Here is a 23,983-nt window from a genome sequence, read left to right on the forward strand (position 1 = left end):
GCTGGAGCACTGTGAGAAGCTGAGCCCCTGCTCTTGAAGAGCCTGTGCAGAGACCCACTGACTCCCCATCACGGCAGGGACACAGCAGGCTGAACACTGCCTCGGGCTCCAGCCAGCTTGCAGGGGTGGCTCAGGCGGGCCCCCTGGACTCCCCCAGGCTCCTGGCCCCACCCTCCTTGTTCGGTGCCGCTCCCCACTCAGGTGGAAGGCTTCCACTGCCAGTGAGAGTGCACACCGTGGGAGAAAGTGGTGCTGGCCTGGGTGTGGCCCTGCCTCTGAAAAGACGGCCGGCAGTCACGGCCAGCTAGTTTGTCCCTGCACACCCTCTGCAGGGAACAGTACTAGCACCAAGGTAGAGCCTGCCATCCCCAGAACTCACTTTCCTGTGCACACCTGACAGGCGGTGGGGCCAGCTCAGGGCTGCGGCCCCAATCTCTCTGGCCCTGGCCCACCCTCTAGCCAAGCTGTGCATGCCAGAGAAAAGGTTATACCAGTACAGACGGGCCACTGCAAGCCCTCAGGCCTCAGCCACATCCCAAACCAAAGCAAAGACTGCCACCACACCCAGGCGAACCCCACTCCCACAGAGATCCTGCTCCAGCCCCACGGGACCCAGTGCCACCCCTGATAGGGCTGGAACAGTCACTGAGCAGAGAAGCCCCTGCTTGAACCTGGAACTGGCTCCAGTCCCTCTGACTCCAGCCCTGCCACCCCACTGCAGGGGCTGCCAGCATGTCCCGAGGGAAGAGGGCAGCCCAGGATCACTTCAGGTCCAGCTCTTCCCAACAAACCTGCTGGGCACAGAAGACTGCACAGGAACACGCTCACACAAGGACACACCTTTAACTCTGACAGGTAACTTTCACCTAATTTCACAGAGATACAGAAAATTAAAATGAGAATACACAGGAACATGTTTTATGTGAAAAAGAAAATAACCATAATGAAAATAAATAAATAACTTACCTGACAAAGAGATCAAAGCAATAGTAACAAGAATGACAGCTGAGCTGGGAAAAAGAACAGAACATGGAGAATTTTTAAAAAGAACAAGAAAATATAAAAAATAACCAGTCAGAGAAGAACTGCAGGTCATACAGAAGATTAGACAACACAGACGACCCATTAGCAACCCGGAAGACAGAATAATGAAAAGCACCCAGTCAGAAAAGCAAGAAGAAAAAGCACGTTACACGAGGTTAAGGGACTTCTGAGACAGCTCAAGCATAGTAACACTCACATTATAGGGGTCCCTGAAGGAAGAGAGAGAAACGGTGAGAAAATCTTTGATAAAATTATGGCTGAAAACTCCTCTAATCTGAAGAAGGAAGCGGATATCCAGGCACAGGAATCAGAGAGAGTCCCAAATGGGATCAGCTCAAACCGACTCACACCAAGACACATCATTATTCAAAAAGTGAAATTTAAAGACAATGACAAAATTCTAAAGGCAGCAAGAAAAGAGGAAAATGTCACATTAAAGGAAATCCTTCATAAGCCTATCAGCTCTTCTTACTGCATGTATTTTTAAAATTTACTTATATCTACTCTTCATTGTCTCTAAGAAGGTTTAGAGCCTTAGCTTTTTTAACTTGCATAGTTATTAAAGGAATAAAGCCAACCACAAAATAAGAATTAACTCAAAAAGATACATACACCCCGCTGTTAACAGCAACACTATTTACAATTGCCAAGACATGAAAGCATCCCAAGTGCACATCAACAGATGACTGGAGAAAGAAGATGCCCCACACACAGGTAATGGAGCACAACTCACCCATGAGAGAGGAGAATATTTTGCGATTTCGGCTTTTCATTCACCTTTTTTCACTTCAAAAACCAGAATTTTATAACTGGCATAAACATTTCCATTGCATCAAAAACAACAAAACACCTAGATATAAACTTAGAAATAAATAACCAAGGAGGTTACCTATACTCTGAAAACTGTAAATCACTGATGAAGGAAACTGAAGATGACACAAAGAAATGGAGAGATATCTTGTGCTCTTGGACTGGAAGCATCAACATTATCAAAACGGCCATCTACCCAAAGCAAACTACAGATCCAACGCATCCTCTGTCAAAACACTCACGGCATTTTTCACAGAACTAGAACAAAATTCCAAAATTTATATGGAACCATAAAAGACCCTGAACAACCACAGCAATCTTGTGTATGTCTTTTTTTCCCCCATCTCTTTCTTCTTTTTGTTCTCTTTTCTTAAGGTTTGATGACTAGAGAAGTTCCTTTAACATTTGTTGTAAAGCTGGCTTGGTGGTGCTGAATTCTTTTAGTTTTTGTTTATCTGTGAAGCTTTTGATTTCTCCATCAAATCTGAACAAGAGCCTTGCTGGATACAATATCCTTGGTTGTAAATTTTTTCTTTTTCAACAGTTTAAATATGTCGTGCCACTCCCCTCTGGCCTGTAGACTTTCTGCTGAGAAATCAGCTGACATAATCTTATGGGAGCTCCCTTGTATGTCATTTTGCTGCTTTTCCCTTGCTGATTTTAACATTTTCTCCTCATCCTTAATTCTGTCAATTTGATGACTATGTGCCTTCATGTGTTCCTCTTCGGGTTGATCTCGTGTGGTTCTCTCCGTGCTTCCTGGACTTGGGTGACTGTTTCCTCTCCCAAGTTGGGAAGTTTTTGGTTATTCTCTCCCAAAATCTTCTCACATCCTTTCTCTCTCTCTCCTCTTTCTGAGACCCCTATAATGTGATTAATGCACTTTATGTTGTCTCAGAATTCTCTTAAACTATCCTCATTCCTCTTCTTTTTTTTTTTTTTTTTTTTGTTCTGTAGTAATGATTTCCACTAATCTGTCTTCTAGCTCACTGACCTGTTCTGCTTCCTTTAGTCTATTCTTAGTTCCTTCTAGTGTGTTAGATCACTAAAATCATTCCAGTGATTTTATTCGTCAACTCTGGGTATTCTTTATATTTTCTAACTTTTTGCTAAAAATTTGCTCTGTGCATCTGTACTCCTCTTGACTTCTCTGAACATCTTCATCATCATTACTTTAACTTCTTTTTCAGATAAATTGCCTATCTCATCACTTATTTCATCTTCTGGGGTTTTATCTTGTACCTTGGTCTAGGAGATACTCCTCTGTCGCCTCATTCTGTAAATCTTTCTATTTGTATTTTTAGGTAGGATAGTTATGTTTCTCAACCTTGGAGAAGTGGCCCTCTGTGGGAGACGTCCTATGCATCCCAGCAGTGCACTCCTCTCTTGTCACCCAAGGGCCAGGGTCCAGCCAGTCCCAGTGTAGAATCTGGCCTGTTTGTGGGCTCCTTCCACAGGCTTTGGGATTGTATTCTTCCTTCTGGTATCTGCTCCCTGGTAGATGAGGCTGGACTACAGGCTTACGCAGGCTTCTTGGCAGGAGAAAGTCAGTGCCTGCCCACTGCTGGGTGTAGCTTGTTCCTGGACCTCTGCTGGGTAGGGCATTGTCTAGATGTATTTTTAGGTCAGGAAGTCCACTGACAGGTGGGGCGGTGCTCCCACCCAGTATGTTGTGTGGCCTGAGGCTTCCTGGTCCTTAGGCCTACAGGTTGTTGGGTGGGGCTAGGTTTTGGGTGCTAATGTCCAATCAAGATGTCAGCCTCCAGGAAAGCTCACATAGATGAACACTCCTGGAATATCAGGCACCAGCTTTTATATTCTCTGAGCCACGGCCTTCCCCTATGTCCCCAGGAGACCTTCCAAAACCAGCAGGCAGGCCTGGCCCAGGTTCCTATGAAATCACTAGTTCTGCCCTTGAACCTGGCACACATGAGATTCTGTGTACACTTCCCTGTTTCCCCCAGCCACATAGGGCTCCTAGAGCTAAGCACCCCTGGCCTTCAAAACCAGATGTCCTGGGGCCTCCTCTTCCTCCCAATGCTGGAATCCCAGGCTGGGGAGCCTGACATGGGGCTTAGAACTCCTGTGGGAGGGTCTTTGTGATTTACTCTTCAGCTTGTGGGTAGCCCACCCCGGGGGGTATAAGGCTTGATTATACTATAAGCACGCCCCTCCTACCATCCTGCTGTGGTCACCTCTTTATGTTTCCAGTTGAAGATCTTTTCTGCTAGGTTCATCTTTTTTTTTTTTTTTTTTTTTTTTGATGCTTGATTAGCAGTCAGCTGTGGTTTCACTGTAGTCGCGAGGACAGGAGAGCTCATGGAGGCTTATCAGCTGTTTTTCAGCAGAGTCATTGCAGGCCAGAAGGAACAGCCATGATATATTTAAAGTACTTAAAGGGAAAAACCTAGAACCTAGGCTACCTAGTCAGCTAAGTTATTAATCACAATTGACAGACAGTTAAAGAGTTTCTCAGATAAGCAAAATCTGAGTTCATCACTACTAAACTGACCTTACAGGAGTATTAAAAGGTTTTCTTTACATGAAAAAGAACAAAAAATAAGAACTTGTGTGAAGGGGGAAATCCCACTTTAAGGGCAAAAATGGGGCAATGGCTGTGAATCAACCACTTAAATAAGCCACTACAAAGACTAAAAGACAAAAATTGTAACAACAACTATAATTACAGTAAACACTTATATTAGGCATACGAAGATGTAAAAAGTAAAATCAAAAACAAAAAAAGGTAGAGTAAAACAGTAGATCTTTTAGAACTTTTATGTCCTTAAATAACAATCACTTTAAGGAAGTCAGATATTGTAACAGAGCGAAATACATGAACCTCATGGTAACCATAAGTCAAAACCCTACATTAGATATGCAAAGGCAAGTGAGAGAAACGCAGACATAATAAAGAATATCAACCACCCATAAGAGAGGAGTATGAAGGAAGGACAGAGAAGAACTACAAAAACATTTGGCAAGGTAGAAGGATACAACATTAACATACACAAATCAGTTGCACTTCTTTACACTAACAATGAAATGATAGGAAAAGAAAGTAAAAAAATAAAAATAAAAAATCCCTTTTAAAATCACATCCAAAACAATAAAATACTTAGGAATAAATCTGGCCAAGCAGGTGAAAGACTTATACATGGAGAACTACAAAACATTGATTGAAAAAATTAAAGAGGACTTAAAGAAATGGAAAGATATCCTATACTCTTGGATTGGAAGAATTAATATTGTTAAAATGGCCATACTGCCCAAGGCAATCTACAGAGTTAATACAATTCCTATCAAGTTACCCAGGACATTTTTCACAGAACTAGAACAAATAATCCTAAAATTTATATAGAATCATAAAAGATACAGAAACATTACTGAAGAAAAAGAATGAAGCTGGAGGAATGACCCTCTCAAACTTCAGACAATATTACAGAGCTACAGTAATCAAAACAGTGTGGTACTGGCATAAAAACAGACATATGGATCAATGGAACAGAATAAGATCCCAGAAATAAACACACAGACCTACAATTAATCTTTGGCAAAGGAGGCAAAATATATAATGGGGAAAAGACAGTCTCTTCAGCAAGTGGTGTTGGGAAAACTGGACAGCAGCATGTAAATGACTGAAGTTAGGGCACTCCCTCACACCATACAGAAAAATAAACTCAAAATGGCTTAAAGACTTAAACATAAGACGACACTATAAACCTCTTAGAAGAAAACACAGGCAAAACATTCTCTGACATAAAAAACGCAGCAATCTTCTCCTAGAGCAGTCTACCCAAGCAATAGAAAGAAAAGTAAAAATAAACAAATGGGACCTAATTAAACTTACAAGCTTTTGCACAGCAAAGGAAACCATAAACAAAACAAAATGACAACCTATGGAATGGGAGAAAATATTAGCAAATGATGCGACTGACAAAGGTTTAATTTCCAGATTATATAAATAGCTCATACAACTTGGTAACAGAAAAACAAACAAGCCAATCCAAAAATGGGCAGAAGACCTAAACAAACAACTCTCCAATGAAAACATATAAATGGCCAACAGGCACATGAAAAAATGCTCAACATCACTAATTATGGGAGAAATGCAAATCACAACTACAACGCGGCGCCACTTCACACCAGTCAGAACGGCGACTGTTCAAAAGCCCACAAACGAGAAATGCTGGAGAGGCTGTGGAGGAAAGGCAGCCCTCTCACACTGCTGGTGGGAATGCAGTTTGGCGCAGTCATTATAGAAGACAGAATGGAGATTCCTCACAAAACTAAAAGTAGATTTACCATATGATCCAGCAATCCCACTCCTGGGCATATATCTGGAGGGAACTCTAATTCAAAAAAACACCTGCACCCCAATGTTCACAGCAGCACTGTTTACAATAGCCAAGACATGGAAACAACCTAAATGTCCACTGGCAGATGACTGGATAAAGAAGTTGTGGTGTATTTATACAGTGGACTACTACTCAGCCATCAACAAATAATGCCATGTGCAGCAACATGGGTGGACCTAGAGATCATCATTCTCAGTGAAGTTAGCCAGAAAGAGAAGAAACAAGCCACATATCACTCATATGTGGAGTCTAAAAAACAGAAAAAAATGAGGCCACTAATGAACTCATCTACAAAACAGAAACAGACTTTCACACATAATAATCTTATGGTTACCAGGAGAAAGGGGGTGGGAAGGGATAAATTTGGGAGTTGAGATTTGTGAATGCTAGCCACTATATATATAAATAGATTTTTTAAAAAACAAAGTCCCTTCTGCATTAGCACAGGGAACTACACTTCGTATCCCGCAACAACCTTTAATGACAAAGAATATGAAAAGGAATATATATATGTACATGCATGACTGGGACACTGTGCTGCACACCAGAAACTGACACATTGTAACTGGCTGTACTTCAATAGAATTTTTTTTAAAAAACCCAGAAGTTATTGGAGAAAACAAAAATAAGACAGAAAAATTAAAGGTCAGCATAGAAATTTAAAAACTCAACTTGGAAATACAGAAAAGTACAGCTAGCAGAGCCTGCCCACATATTTCCTCCAGAATTCTAGCTCCTAGAACAAAAAGAAAGAAAGAAAAAAAAAAGAATTTACCCAGAAGCAGCCCAAGCCTTAGGATGTTATTTGAAGGGTTAGGTACAAACAGACATCCAGATTGCTCATTCCACCTATGATCAGAAGTCCCTGTTCAGTCCTTTGCCTGAATAAAAACACATGAGTAAAAATGTATACGGATTCATGAAAACCTAGAAAGTCAATTTTTAGGACAATGTCAGCCTTGTAAACAGCTTTGCTGGGGAGGTGGGAAGTGTTGTAGTCCTACTTCCCTGCGCTTAACAAGAGGTTTGAAACACTTTTAATGCGGTTTTGGCAATAAACAACAACAATAACAAAACAGGGAAAAAAAAGTCAAAGGCTTACAAATGTAACAGGTTACTTCCCAAGGCTTCAATATAAGCAACAAAAATACACCAAACTGAAAACATCCCTTGATGTATTTTCCAAAATAAAAATGCCTGCATGTTTCAGCCTGGAAAAAAATTTCTGTTAAGAAATCATAAACTCTCAAAGAAATGCAGAAGATCTGCATGTTAAGTATTTGCACAAAGGAGGCCACCTATACACACGTATGGTCAGACATACAGTGTGTTACACATTTGCAGGCTCAAAGCAGTAAAAATAGAACCGTGGTGCTCTTATAGTCTTAAGGCTCCCCGATTTCTACTGATGAAAATAATTTAAATGAGGTTTCGTCCCATGTATCTAATATTTATACAATCAATCTGCTGCCAAAACCAATTCCAAACCACGGCACCTGCTCGCTGTGAATCCAAATGGAGACCAATCAAAACAAATTGTGGGGCTCTCGTATCCTCTCACAAAACACATTCATCAACTCTCAGAAAGGCTCTCACAAAATAAATAAACAGAACAGCCATAAATGGCGCTGACAAAAGGCTCAGCATAAAACGAACCACTCATAATTGATTTTCCCAACAAAGGTTGTCCTAAAAGAATTCATACGTCTTTTCAAACCAAGACTTCACTGCAAACATCAGACAGAAGCAAGCAGCCATTGGAAACAACACTGAGGGATGTGTTGTTTTCAGACCAGGGTAACTCACAGCCTTTCAGGAAAACAGCATTAGCACAGAATCTTCTCCTGCCTCGATTATCATTTTAAATACACAAAAACCTCCAATGTGTTTGTACATGTCTGGGGGTAGTGTTGGAGGGTGGGAGGAAACGCTGAGAGTCAGGAGAGCAGATTCATCGGCATGACCCCTGGGCTTCCGCGTGGCCAGTGGGAAGAGCCTGCATAAAGACTTAACATTGTTCCTGTTTTGCCTCTTCGCAGAGGCATCTGGGATGATCACCAAGAATCTCGCCTCCTTGGGCTTTTGGCCTCTACACACTGCTTGCATTGCCTCCTTCCCAATTTTCACTTCGACTTCTGATACTGGCTAGACTTCACAGCATCACAGTCTTACTGCATGGTAAAGTTTCTCATTTTTATGTACCACATTATGTCTTCTACCACATCTTATTTCTAAGCTGTTTTCCTCTTTTTCCCACAAGAGTACCTGTCTGAGGAATTACTGAATTATTACAATAATAATTGTGTAAACCACATGTGAATGAAAGCCAGTCATGACTGGTAGAAAAATATTTGTACTGAGAAGGAAAGAACTAAAGTTGATTTGGTTTTGCTCCTACAGCAGTTGGCAAAGCTTTTCTGGGTCTATTTCAACTTCTTTGGAGAAAGCCAAAGCAACACAGATCTCCTATATGCCCCCAAAACAAGGGACAGCTGCTAGTTCACCCCAAGGCACTTCCTGTTCGCTGTGTTTGGGGGCTGCGTGTCTGCAGGGAAGTCTGAAAGGACAGGTCGGTAGGTAGGACCCGGAAAGAAACACACCGCTGGAGGGGGTGGCAAACACTTGGAAGAGTAGAAACTGAGCAGGCAAAAAATTGTGTCCAACCAAAGACTTTCTAGGGTTCTAGGCTAATAACTTTAATCGTCAGCAAGTAATAAAAGCCATTTCAAAATAGGCACCAATATAAACATCTAGCTAGAGGGCAAACGTGAGATGACCGCTTGCGACACACTCCACACCCAGAAGGGTGATTTACCCCATCATTGACTCCAGCACTTCTCCATGGAAGGTACTTCAGGGGGAAACAACAATAAGAGAGATGGTGCTTAAAAAAGAGGCCAAAACAAAAGCAGAGAGAATGGGCACGTCTTTAACAGGATCAGGACTGAAACCTCTCACTTGGCTTTGCCTCTAACACGTATTCGAGCATCACAGTCCGAGGGCTTCTATGGAATGTTCTTTAAAAAATGCAATTAAAAGTTTGAAAGAAAAAAAAATCCAAAACCAAGGGATCATAAATCAGCCATTAATCACTGAATATTAAATTTCCTAATTTCCCAGTCACTGAATATTAAGTTTCCCAATGGTATGTGCTCAGTTGCATACAGGTTGGACACATCCTCACAGAGGGGTGCTTCCAACAGTCCAACAGTCTAACTGGAGAACCAAGACTAACGGAGTTGTCTGGAGGAGAGGGGCTGACAGGGTCTGGAGTCAGCTGTCCTCAGGGCCGGGTGAGCCGTCAGGTGTGGGGGGAGGAGCGGGAGCGTAGACGGAAGTGCCTGCACTGCGTGCATCCTGGAAGGCAGCAACAGAGGAGGGTTATCCTGGCCTGATGGTGGGGCATCGAGTTGGAGGCAGTGATCAGTCCCGGGCTGGATAGCCTTGTGAGCTCACCGCAGGTATGACGAATTAGAGAACATCTGTTGAAGGCTTGGGAGTAGGGAGCCAGTAAGTTTTTTTTAAAAGTGTATTGCTTAAGAGAAGCAAGATGAAATGAGAAGGGAAGACCAGATATAGAGAGTGAATGTAACAGCTGCTGCAATGGCCATGGTGATGGGAACCTCGAAGGCCAGGGTGGAGCTAGAGACTGAGAGGATGGAGCCCACGCGATGCTGACAATGAAAACACGGTCAGAACCCAGGTGCTGGCAGGGCCTGCAGGAAGGTGGGGTCAGTCAGGGTGACCAGCTTCACTGACTGAAGATCACAGGAGCTCTGAGAGCAGCTGCCTCCCTGCCTGTGGTACCCCTCCCCACCTCCATCCCAGCCTTGGAATGAACTGAGGGGGCCCACTTGGCCCGGGCTAAACCACTGGATTATCCACATTGAGAACGTTCCTACAACCCAGGGACTGAATGGTCAAGTGGGGTGGGCCTCAGATTTCTCAGCCAGGTAGAGCCAGGACCAGCCAAAGTCACAGGAGAGTGAAACCAAGAGCCTGACAATTTAGTCAGACATACAGGCAAAGCCCTGTGTTCCCAGACAGAAACAGCACAACTGCCCAGCGGCACCCAGCCCCTGTGAATCCAGCCACAGGCCCCACTAGAAGCTGGGCTCTGGGAGAGCCTGGTGTCTTCACAACACATCCCCCATCCCCTTGAGCCCCTTGCAGGGGAGCCACACTCTCCTTGACTAAGAAAAGCTACTGTCAACAAGCTGCCAGGGCTTTAGCTGAGGTCATCACCTCATCCTCCACCTGTCGTCCTCTCCTCTGAGCCACGACCTCACGGGAGAGGTGGTGACAATGTGGTGGTCACAGGAGCAGGGGATGGAGTCAGACTGCCCAGCTTCACCAGCTGTGTGTCCTCCTCCAGTGACTCGCTCTGTGTGCCTCGGCCTCCTCATCTGAGAAATGGGGAAAGTGACAGGACCTCTCTCACAGGGCACTTGTGAGCAGTGACCAAAACGTAGCGCCTTGCAGGGAGCTGGGCATGTAGCGCACACTCCATAAATGTAGCATCATTACTATTGTTCTTATTACTATCATTATCCTCATCAGCTACTCTCACCAGCAGGAGCACAGAAGGCAGAGCCGAGCCTGTCACGGCTCTGCTTCCAAACTTCTTGTGGCCACAGTGCAGAATCTCAGCACTCAAGGACCTGCAAAGTCTAGGGCTCACCGCTCCGCACCGCCTGCTCATTCCTCCCTCACTGGAGGCAGGAGGAGCCTTCCCACACACACACCGCTCCCAGAGCCTCACCAGCTCCCTCTCAGGTCTAGAGAGAGCGCGCTCTTCCACAGCCTCTTGCCTCTGCCCAGCGTTTGTTCTACCTGAGATGGGCTCTCCATGACCCTGTGTATCAACCACGTGCCTCTCCTCTCTGAGGATTTCCTTGATTCCTTCTGTCCTAGAGGACACAGTGCTTCCTTGGCCGAGCTCTCAGACGCTCCATCAACCACTTACATCTTGGAGTTTACATGACCCCAGCCTGCATTTGCTCTTAGTCCTGCCAGGAAAATTATTATAGTCAATACACGTGGAGCACTTTTGTTGTGCCAGGCACAGTAGTAAGTACTACATTAACCAACTCATTTGATTTTCCCAACAACCCCAAGTAACAGGCTTCTGTTATTACCCTCATTTCACACATGAGAAAACCCAGGCACAGAGAGGTTAAATAACTTGTCCAATTTAGATGGCCAGTTAAGGGGCAGAACCAGGATGTGAGCATAAGGCTGCCCGCTTTCAAAGAAGGGCTCCTGACTACTCTCTGGACACTGCCTGTTTTAAGATTTCACTTATCTCCTCAAGTCTCCTACCTGACAATCTCTGCATCTTGCCTCCTGCTTCCCGGAGGGATGGACAGGCCCTTCATTTGCCGCCTTTCCCACTGTGAACTGAGTACTGATTCCCACCCTCCCCTCTGGTCTGGGGCTCTCTCCTCCTCTCTAATGCACAGCTAAGCTATGCTGTGTTTCTCCAACACACACCCGCCTGGAGTCCTCTCTCCACTGGTTATCGTTTGACCTGGATCGTCAAACTGTTTCATCTGACTCTACCTTGGGAACATGAGCATGTTCGTTTCTTTCCCGACACCCTTCCTCCTGACACCACTTCCTCATCGTGGCTGCTCTCCTCTGGCTGCAACCTTGTCTCACTCCCTTTACACTCAAATTCAAATCCTCCAGACTAGTGTACACTCCCTGCCTTCACATCCTCCCCCCTTCACTTCTGGACGCACAGCAATCAGCCTCTCCTACAAGCACCCCAAGTTCACAAGTGGACCCTGGTTGCTTTACCTGCACAGTTTCATTCACTGCCTTTCTGGACTTCTTTGAAGCATCAGCCTGGGAGTAGCCTACACACAGCGGGCTCTGAAATCTTTGTTGAACCGGTGAGTGACCAGTCCTCCTCCACAGGGAGCCCTGCTTCCCTTGGCTCCCCCCACATGGCCAACACTGTCCTCTGCCTTCCCCAAATCGCTTTCCTCATGGTCTTTACCAACAGAACCGTCATTTTGTCTGAGGAGGCAGTATGTCCAGTTCAACAAACAGAAAGCAACTTGTATTCCCAGATGTTCTGGAAATGAAGTGTTGGCAGACATACGCCCAAGGAGATTTTAGTCAGAGGCAAACTCAGCTGGCGTGGGCACTTCTGCCACTCGTCATGCGCTCTTTGCCCTTTCTTCCATGGACGGCTGACTAGACAGTGAGCCTGACCCGAGATCCCACACATACCTGGCTTTGCCCCAGCGCCCCATACCCAGCTTGCGCTCTTTGGCGGGCTCCCTCTACTCCGGCTGCCTCTTAAAATTCATGTTCCTCATGGTCTTCTGCATTCTTTTCTTCTCTCTCCCTCTGCATAATCTCATTACCAAAAAGTTCAGCTGCAACCTGCTTGTGATGGGACCCCAATAACTCCTGAGCCTACATCTCTTTCTTGAGCTCCAAGTCTAGAGTTTGCTTTCAGGTTTTTTATATAGTGTCCAATGGGCATGATAAACTCTACATGCTCCGACTGTAGCTCCACATTCCTCCCCCCTCGGAGAATACTACCATCATCCACCTAGCTGTCCAAGCCAGGAATCGAGGGACCATCTCGACTCCTCCCTTAACCCCCGTCCCACAGCCCATCAATCAAATTCTTTTGAATCAACATCCTTAGTATTCTTTGATTCTCATCATTTCCCCTGTTACTATCTTATTTGAGACTTCATTTCTTGCACAGATTACTGCCTTAGTCTCCTCTCTTAATTAGTCTGCCTCACTGGGGCACAATATTGCTAGAAGAATTTTTCTGTAATGCCCATCTGTCTATGCCACTCTCCTTCTTTAAAGTCCTCCCATTGCTTGGGGTGGAACTCAAAGGCTTTAGCACAGCACATGACCCTCACGACCTGGCCACTCTAACTCATCACTCTGGGCTGCCCATCTCAGACATGGCTGTGCTATACGGGGTGACTTGCAGTTCCCAGAAGCCACAGCACTCTCCTGCCTCCTTCCTTTATACACCCTTGGAGCCTGACATGCTACTGCTCTCCACCACCCCCTCGCCCAGGCTAGATGTTCCTTATCCTTCAAAATGCAGCTCAGGCATCACTTCTTCCTATGAAGCACCCCTACTCCTCCCAGGTCAGGGCTCAGTGCCGCTCTGTGCTGCCAGGCCGCCCTGGTCCTGCCCTTACTGTGACACTTGCTGACTATACTGTCATCACCACTTTAACTTTCTTTTCTTTCTACTACATGGTCCGCCCTTTCAGGACAATAACCTCTATGTACTTCTCTGTGAATCACAGAACCGAGCACAGTGCCTGGCACACGGACAAACATAGAAGTTCAAAGTTTAATGACCACACACACGCGTACGTGTGCCACACTTCCTCGCTAAGCCACCCTGAGCGCAGGAAGGAGGTCTTGTTTTCAGTCTTATTTTCAGTTAAGTCAATGCCTCATAAATGTTTTCTTCTCCCTTCTTTTTAGCATTGGATAATAAACTGTGTGGTTTTCAGAGAAAACAAGATGAGAAACCAGGACGGTGATTCAGCATCCCAAATACTTCTACCAGAGTTCTTTTTCTTTCTCCTGCCTTCCTTCCCTTCCCTGTTTTAGGTTCATTTTACACAAGTTTACCTCATTTTCTTTTTTTAAATTGAAGCCTAGTTGATTTACAATGCTGTGTTAGTTTCAGGTGTGCAGCGGGATGATTCAGCCACACATACACGTCTAGACTTTTTCAGATTCTTTTCCACTATAGGCCACTGCAAGTACTGAACATAGTTCCCTGTGCTCTACAGCAGGACCTCATTGTTTATCTATTTTATATATAGTAGTGTGTATCTATTACTCTCAGACTCTTAATTTATCCCTCCCCTCATCTCATTTTCTTCGAATGGATCTCTTTTTGAATATTCAAACAATATAGTTATAAATTCAGGTCATGTCTATAATAGAAATATTGGGCAAACACAGAAAATCAGAGAAAATAAAAGCGGCCAGCAATCTCACTGCCCAGAGACTGCCCCTGCTCGCTCCTTTGGAGTCTCTTCTCCTAATCTGTTCTGTGTGATGCTCACATGCTGCTTTGCTCCCCCTCCCCTCACTGTTTCCAGGATGGCACAGGGGCTGGGCTGGGCTGCGATCCCCTGGAGCAAGCCCACGGCATGCACCCCATCAGAACTCAACCCGGCACTAGTCCCAGAACAAAGTAAGAAGAGCACGTGCAGCAGCCTCCCTCAGGAGTGCACTTCGGCCCAAGGCTGGGCTTCCCCTGGAGCAAGCTGTCCTCGTCTTCAAACCTTGCTCGTGGTTCTGTCCATGCTGCAAAGGAACCTTACCTTTATGTGCAAACATTCTGGATTTTCACTTATCTGTTGGCTGAGACTCAGTCCACTCTGGCAAAGACCTCTTGTCAAGTGGTGTATTAACATCACAGGAGTAACTTTTAATCTTATTAAACTATTTGAAATCCTATGGCTTTGAAAGTAGAGCAGGAAAAAAAAAATCCCACATCTTCAGCTTTAGGATTTATTTCAAATCCCACACACCTGGCAGGCTGCCTCAAAGCTCATCACTGTGCTGTATCATGATACTAACCATACCCTCTGAACGTCAAGGAAAAGGATGAATCTATGATGCTTAAATGCAGCACTACTGAATCTAGGGAGGATCAAGCATTTTTGTGATTACTGGCAATCCACAGGAAAAACAGGCGCCCCTTCCCTAGTGTTAACATGGCTCAGCCTCCCCTAATTCCAGGTTCTTGGCTGCCCAGGCTTGTCCTTCCTCCTTGAATAGCCCTACCTGGGGAGTTTCCATCAGAATACTCAGGACACCTAGGGCAGTCTACCCAAGCAACAGCAATAAAAGCAAGAATAAACAAATGGGACCTAATTGAACTTACATGCTTTTGCACAGCAAAGGAAACCATAGCAAAACAAAACGACAACGTATGGATTGGGAGAAAATTTTTGCCAAAGTTGAAACAAAGGCTTGAGCTCCAGAATATATAAGCAGCTCATATGACTTAATAAGAATAAAACAAACAACCCAATACAAACACGGGCAGAAGACCTAAACAAGCAATTCTCCGTTGAAGACAAAGGAATAATCAATAGGCACATGAAAAAATGCTCAGTATCACTAATTGTCAGAAAAATGCAAATCAAAATTACAGTGAAATATCACCTCACACCAGTCAGAATGGCCATCATTCAAAAGTCCATGAATGACAAATGCTGGAGAGGCTGTGGAGGAAAAAGAACCCTCCTACACTGCTGGTGGGAATGCAGTCTGGTGCAGCCACTGTGGAAAACAGTATGGAGATTCCTCAAAAGACTAGGAATAGACTCACCATATGACCCAGGAAACCTGCTTCTGGGCTTGTATCCAGAAGGACCCCTACTTCAAAAAGACACTTGCTCCCCAGTGTTCACAGCAGCACTATTTACAATAGCCAAAACATGGAAACAGCCTAAATGTCCGTCGACCGATGACTGGATAAAAAAGTGGTATATTTATACAATGGAATACTACTCAGCCATAAAATGACAACATAATGCCATTTGCAGCAACATGGATGTCCCTGGAGAATGTCATTCTAAGTGAAGTAAGCCAGGAAGAGAAAGAAAAATACCATATGAGATTGCTTATATGTGGAATCTAAAAGAAAAAAAAAGGAACATAAATACAAAACACAAACAGACTCATAGACATAGAATACAAACTTGTGGTTGCCGGGGGGAAAGGGGTGGGAAGAGACAGACTGGGAGTTCGAAATTTGTAGATACTGACAGGCATATGTAGAATAGATAAACAAGATTATACTGTATAGCACAAGGAAATATACACAAGATCTTGGGGTAGCTCATGGTGAAAAAGTATGTGACAATGAACATATGTATGTTCATGTATGATTGAAAATTATGCTCTACACTGGAAATTGACACAACACTGTAAAATGACTATACCTCAATCAAAAAAAAAATACTCAGGACACCTGTGTCTCGGCTCAAGGAAAGCAGCCAGTGCCCCTCCCCTATGCACGCAACTTCCATTTACCTTATCAGGGAGGCACGCAGGAGCCTGGAACAGTGAGGGCTTAAAATACCTGTGGACCATCTACCTGTGTGGCTGCAGCAGGTTCTAACAGAGAGGCCTGGGAGCACTGGGAATGGGCACGCACACCAGTGACTTGGGTCAAGTTTCCTGTCTGGGATTTTGGGGGAGGTTGAAGGGAAATATAGGTATGGAGACGCTAGCTCAGAATATTCTGATGCTTGAAAGGATTACAGCTTCAACACGTCAAGAACTTAACAGGAATGTAGAATTTTGGAGCCAGGGTATCCGCATTTCCTACCCTCCCAAGACCTTGGGAAGCTTTGTTTGAAAGACCTAAAAAGCACCCCTTCTGACTTAGCAGAAGCTTATTTCCCTGCAGAAAATGAGAAGAAGAGATCTCCTCTAGGCAGATTCAACCTTCTAAAGAAAAAAGCCCTTTTCCGTCAGCAGGCTCAGGGCTTTGCAGCTGAGTGTGGGCTGGAAAGCAGGCTTGGCTTGCTCTGTGGGGCACCTTTGCAGAACCATACAGGGCAGACCTTCACCCTCAAGGCATGAACCCTGACCCAGGGTTGGTTTTCAAGGCCAGCACCCTATCAGTAAAAAGTGGTGATGGAGGCTCAAGTCCCAACCCTTCTCCCCGACTCATCCCAAAGCCAGAGGATGCATGGAGGAATGAATGCTTCCCTCACTTAGAAAACATCTGTGTTTGTGCAGCCCTGGGCTGGGTGCTGGGGGAGGGCTGGCCCCGACCTAGAGTGCTGGCTGCCTGAGGAGGGGCCCACCCCCAACTGTGCAGGTCTGGGCAAGACCAACAGGGCCCCATGTACCGTACACTGTGAAGGGCCTCCTCACGTACCTCCAGAACTTTAAATAAACATAACTAATGGTTTAAGCTACCAAGCAGCGTTCAATTGAATAAAGGCTGTTTTTAATCTCCTCTTTCTACAAGATTTGCTCTGAACAAACACAAGACAAAAAGAGAAGGCACCCTTAAGTCTGAGATGACACGGCTCACAGTGTATCCACTGGCCCCTAAAGCCAACAAGGCATCTCTCTCACTCTTCCAACCTCTCTCTCTCTCTGTATGAGTTCACGTACTTCACATGTAGGCAAGTATGAGTATCATGCGTGTAGCTGAAGAAATAATACGTACATCATTCATATACATATATGACCCTGTGTTATAAATATATATATGTATGTATGTATTTGTACGTGTGTTTGAACAAACTGCATTGCAATGTCTATTAGACATCCACATGGACATGGTGAGCAGGCAGTTAAATACATAAATCTAGAAGCCAAGGGAGAGATGGGGAGCTGGACGTATACACTGTGGGTTCTGGAGCACACAGATGGTATGAGATCACAAAGGGAAGAAGCAAGTCTGGCGACTAAGCCCTGGACTTGGGGGTCTGGAAGAGGAGGAGGATCCAGTCCCCAGAACTGAGAAGGATAACAATAAAGAATGAATGAGAGTGAACACAAACCCCAACTTACATGGTCAATTAATCCATGAAAAAGGAGGAAAGTATATACAATGGAGAAAAGACAGTCTCTTCAATAAATGGTGTTGGGAAAACTGGACGGCTGCCTGCAAAAAAAACAAGCTGGACTTCTTTTTCACACCACATGCAAAAATAAACTCAAAATGCATTAAAGACTTAAATGTACGACTTGGAACCATGAAACTCATAGAAGTAAACAGGCAGAACAATCTTTAACATGGGTCTTTTATTGGATCTGTGTTTTTTTGGATCTGTCTCCTTGAGCGAGGGCAACAAAACCAGAAATAAACAAATGGGACCATATCAAACTAGTAAGTTTTGCACAGGAAAGGATACGATCACTAAAATGAAAAGGCCACCCAGTGAATGGGAGAAGATACATGCAAACGATACATCCAACAAGGGGTTAGTATCCAAAATGTACAAAGAACTTATACAACTCTACAACAACAACAACAAACCAAGTAAGTGTTTAAAAAGTGATTTAAAAAAGGGCAGAGGACCTAAGGAGACATTCTTCCAAAGAAGATATACAGACGGCAAAGAGGCACATGAAAAGATGCTCAACATCACTACTCATCGGGATAATGCAAATGAGAGCCACAATGAGACACTACCTCACAGCTGTCAGAATGGTTGTCATCAAACACACAACCCATAACAAGTGCTGACAAGAATGTGGAGGAAAGGGAACCCTCCAACAGTGTTGGTGGGAATAGAAATCCGGTGCAGCCACTATGGAAAACAGTGTGGAGGTTCTTCAAAACACTAAAAATAGAACCACCATATGATCCAGGAATTCCACTCCTAGGTATTCTTATAAAGAAAACAAAAACACTAATTCAAGAAGGTAGATGTACCCCAATGTTCACAGCAGCATTATTCACAACCACCAAGATACGGAAGCAACCTAAACGTCCATCAATATATGATAGATAAAGATGTGGTATATATACAAATACATATAATGTCATATTATTCAACCGTTAAAAAAAGAAATCTTGTCATCTGTGACAACGTGGATAGACACAAAGGGTATTAAGCTAAGTGAAATAGACAGAGATAGACAAACACCATATGATTTCACTTACATATGGAATCTAAAAAAGAAAAAAAATGAACAAACGTAACAAGCAGAAATAGAGTCGTAGACGCAGAGAACAAACAGGTGGTTGCCAGAGGGCAGGTGGGAAAGAAGAGAGAAACAGGTGCAGGAGATGAAGAGGGTCAAACTTCCAGTTACAGAATAAACGAGTCACAGGGATGAGATGCCCAGTGTGGGAGATACAATCAGTGATTATGTAGTAACTCTGTATGGTGACAGATGGTAACTTACTGTGGTGATCCTTCTGAAGTGTACAGAAACATGGAATCTCTGTGTTGTATACCAGAAACTAACACAGTGTTTCAGGTCAATTACACTCCAAAAACATACAAACACCTAGAAAGAGATCAGGTTTGTGGTTACAAGCGGTGGGGCGAGGGAGGCGGGATACTGGAGGAAGGTGGTCAAAAGGTACAGACTCCCAGGTATAAGATAAATAAGTACTAGGGACATAATGTTCAACATGAGGACTGCAGTAACTCTGCTCTGTGATACAGAGGAATGTAAAGAGTGTTGATCCTAAGAATTCTCATCACAAAGAATGTGTTTTTTCTTTCTTTTATTTAATGTCTGTATGATTTGATGGATGTTCACTAAAATTATTATGGTAGTCATTTCATGATGTATGTTAGTCAAATCAGGATGCTGTAAACCTTAAATTTATAGCGTGTATGTCAATTACATCCCAATAAAATTGAGAGGAAAAAAATGAAAGAATAGGACATTTTAAAAAGAACTGATAGGGAGAGGTATAGCTCAGTGGTAGAGTGCATGCCCAGAGTGCACAAGGTCCTGGGTTCAATCTCCAGGACCTCCACTTAAAAATAAGTAAATAAGTCTAATTACTCCCCCCAAATAAAACAAATCAATAAAAATTTTAAAAATTTAAAAAAGAAGTGATACATTGGCCACTAAATGTATGCAAGAATCAACCTTATTAATAAACAAAATAAGAAAAAGAATGGGTGAGGGCAACTGACTGCAAATAAAATTCTCAGAGAATTTTGCTATGAAGGTGAGCAAGGAAAGTGAGTGGCAGCCACATGAGAATAAGTAAGGTTATAAAGAAAGATCCGCCTCCAGTTGCCCAGACAGCTATAGACAGGCTGAATTCTCCCTCAGAGCCATCACGCCTGCACTCTCCTTCTCATGACCCAGTTCTCCACGTGATCATCACACCAAACTACTCCCATCATTAACCTCTTTTCCCTTCCTGTTTTATTTCCCCCGGGACAATTATCAATGCCTGAAAGGACAACATTTATTCATTCACTTAGCTATTGTCTGTCTCTCCCACTGAAATGTAAACTCCAGGGCCATTTTTTTTCTCATAGTCATTACTGTGAACTAGAATTGTAAATGAGACATAGTATGTCTAGTAAGTATTTCTGCAATTAATGCAGGAATAGACGTTTATGTGGCTGTATACATACATGCACACATACACATGTCCACTGAGGAATCAAATGAGTTTTATTTATTTGCTAGAAAAATAAAATCACATAAAATATTCCTTTCTGCTCAGGTCATGTGGCAGAGAGGCAAAATGGCAGTAAAGTAACCAAAATTTATCAAGGCTTTATTTTTATTGCCATCAAGTGTTTACTAAGGGAATTTTTTCCATATCCATATCTGTGGTTTTCTTTCAGCCGCATGTCCAACACCCCTGGCAGTTAAGGTCTTATCTAGATTCTAAAAAGTGTATTTTATAGTGGAATACATTCTTATTAATGTTGTTGCTATTCAGTGTTTTCACTGTCTTTCGCTTTGTAAAGAAACAATGAACATACTCTAAGCATAGACAAACAGGATGGATCACCCAAAAAGTAATCAATATAGAAACACGATTGTAAGTAATAGGTAGTGTCAATAAATTAAACCTGAAGGAAACTTTATAGAAGTAAATTTGTTTCTTGCTAGATTTTCAAACACTTATGCTGGTACCTAACATGCTCACAGGAAAAATGGAATCCAATTTCAAACTCTGTGAACAGGAAAAGATGTCCAACTACATGGGAATAAAAAATATACACCTATCTGCTTTAGAAAATATGGAGATCCGACACAGAAGCTCTGGGAACGCAAGGCTGACTAGGACATTTCTCCGGTCTGTGGAACTAACAGTTTAATGAGAGAAACAGAATTTTTCAATAGAATAGTTTTGTTTTATGGTTAAGTGACAAGAGGTTTATTAGCCCATCACAAGGGTTCGGGAAGCCCTGCCTAATTTAAATCTTGGAGAATGAGTCAGAGCATAAAAGCATGAAAAGTGAAGTTTCTACTCTAAGACTATGAGATACCTCAAGAACATATAACAAAAAATATTAAAGAATATATGATAGCCAAGACATGAAAACAACCTAAATGTCCATTGACAGAGGACTGGATAAAGAAGCTGTGGTATATTTATACAATGGAGTACTACTCAGCCATAAAAAAGAAGAAAATAATGCCATTTGCAGTAACATGGATGGATCTGGAGATTGTTATTCTAAGTGAAGTAAGCCAGAAAAGAGAAAGGCAAATATCATATAGTACTTGTATGTGGAATCTAAAAGAAAAAGAAGACACTAATGAACTCATCTACAAAACAGAAACAGTCTCACAGACATTGTAAACAATCTTACAGTTTTACAGTGGGAAAGGGAGTGGGAAGGGATAAATGTGGGAGTTCAAGATTTGCAAATATTAACTACTATAGATAAAAATAGATGAACAACAAATTTCTTCTGTATAACACAGGGAATTATATTCAATACCTTACAGTAATCTTTATTGAAAAAGAGTATTTGTATCTACATGCATGACTGGGACATTATGCTATACACCAGAAATTGACACATTGTAAATGACCGTACTTCCAATTTTTTAAAAAGCTGTTCAAGGGCAAAAAATTTTAAAAAGAAAAACAAAAACTATAGAGGAGACATCAGAACGTGTAATAAATTAGTCCCAGAGGGCAAAAATCATAGGAAATTATTGGAAGAGTTCAGATGTGCTTGTAAATGTGGCCATGGGTGTTACAGGTAACTTCCTGTGTGTGTTAAGTATCAAATTCAAAGTTCATACCTTTGCTTTATCTCTCATTGATCCTTTGCCCAGGATAGACATGTTAGCACCTGTTTCTTCCTGTAGCCTCTTCAAGGAGTTTCCTCTTGGTCCAAGCAGTTTCCCCACAAAATTGAACTAGAAAACAAAATCAATACAATGTTTTAAAGTAGAGAAAAGGAGTAATTTATACCAAGCATAACTAACGGGTTATGGGTTTTCAGACTTTACCCATGGAGAAGAGAGAGATGCCATTCACATGCCAGACACACACACACACGGAACCATCTCAGACCTCTAAGCTCAAACCCACTTTTTAAAAGATGCTTCTTCCTAAAGGAATGCCCAAGTAATATGCTAAACACATCACTGACTTATATCATCACATTAATTATTTCAGAAAGAAACCAGGGATAAGCACTACAGATCACAAAGTTTCTAAAGGCTTTTTCTCTTCAACCAGATCACTGAAAACTAGAAACAGCTCTAACATGCCTATGCACCTCCGAAATTGCAAAAGTGAGTATTTTAAATGTATTTTTAAAGTAAAATTTATTATTCATGTTTGATAAGCATTGTCTGTGTCCCTAACAATGTATCTTCCAAATTTCATGATTGGGAATAAAGAGATTTGACTCTTCTTTAATCTCACATTGTCTGTGTTAAAGAGTTTAAAGGATCAGCAAATAAAACATATGAACACATATAGAAAAGTTTAAAATGCTAGAGACAACATATATACAAAACAGTATCCTAAATGGAAAATTCTCGGGGGTGTTATTTAGTTTGTTTATTCATCCTGAAATATGATGGTTACAGACAGGTGAACTAAGAGCAGTTATCACAGTACGTTGCCAGCTACCAAAAGGAACACTACCACACCAAGTGACTCAGGTCATCACTCACGGATTAATTTTTAAAATACAAAAAGGCACCAAAAAACTATGTTGGGCATATGAAACAAAGATGAATAAAATTAAGTAACTGCCTTCTAAATCAGAGTTACTCTTTTTTTTTTTTTTTAAATCTGTGATCCCACAGTAAGAAATAAACCACAGTTAATGGTGAAAGACTAAATGCTTTTCCTCTAAATCCAGGATGAAGTCAAGGATGTCTGTTCTCATCACATATATTCAGTGCAGTAGGGGAGTAGGCACTGTCTTATCTATAGGAAAATGGGATAAATGGAATAGTATGAAGTTCAGAAAGACCACATTTAAACAGTCAAGCAATTTTCAACAAAAAGGCTGGAGCAGTCCAATTTGAAAAATCAAATCTTTTTAACAAATAGTAGTGGAACAGCTGGATATTCATATGCAAAAACAAAACAAACACACAAAAAACTTTTGCATCCTTCCTCACATTTAGGCAAACTTTATTCTGAGATCTACCACAGACCTAAACATAAAAGCTAAAATTATGAAGATTCTAGGAGGAAAGCACACACAAACACCTTTGCAGATTTGAGATGGTAAAGGTTACTTAACTAGGAAGCAAAGAGCTGTTCCAAAATCCATTAAGAAATTAAATATAGTTCTGTGAAATATGTCCTGGGTAATTGGATACGGATTGCATTAAATCTGCAGATTGCCGTGGCCAGTGTGACCATTTTAACAATATTGATTCTTCCAATCCAAGAGCGTGGAATATCTTTCCATTTTTTAAAGTCTTCTTTAATTTCCTTCATCAATGGTTTATAGTTTTCTGTGTATAATTCTTTCACCTCCTTGGTTAGATTTATTCCCAGATATTTTATTACTTTGGGTGCTATTTTAAAGGGGGTTGTTTCTTTACTTTCTTCTTCTGTTGATTTATCGTTAGTGTAAAGAAATGCAACTGATTTTTGAACGTTAATTTTGTAACCTGCTACCTTGCTGAATTCTTCAATCAGCTCTAGTAGCTTTTGTGTGGACCTTTTAGGGTTTTCTATCTATAGCAGCATGTCATCAGCATATAATGACACTTTTACCTCTTCTTTTCCAATTTGGATCCCTTTTATTTCTTTCTCTTGCCTGACTGCTGTGGCTAGGACTTCCAGGACTATGTTGAAT

At 42.5% G+C, this 23,983-nt stretch overlaps 1 long non-coding RNA gene across 1 annotated transcript; it reads right to left on the bottom strand.

Annotated features, from left to right (window-relative positions):
• Positions 1 to 225: 225 nt before the first annotated feature.
• Positions 226 to 23,961, bottom strand: LOC116659992. The gene is made up of 5 exons (XR_004315328.1): positions 23,902 to 23,961; positions 21,954 to 22,070; positions 19,116 to 19,220; positions 967 to 1,010; positions 226 to 866 (listed from the first exon to the last, which is right to left on the bottom strand). It is a non-coding gene; the product is annotated as an uncharacterized LOC116659992 (long non-coding RNA).
• Positions 23,962 to 23,983: the final 22 nt, after the last annotated feature.

The sequence above is a fragment of the Camelus ferus genome, chromosome 26 (genome assembly GCF_009834535.1).
Source record: "Camelus ferus isolate YT-003-E chromosome 26, BCGSAC_Cfer_1.0, whole genome shotgun sequence".
Taxonomy (NCBI): Eukaryota; Metazoa; Chordata; class Mammalia; order Artiodactyla; family Camelidae; genus Camelus; species Camelus ferus.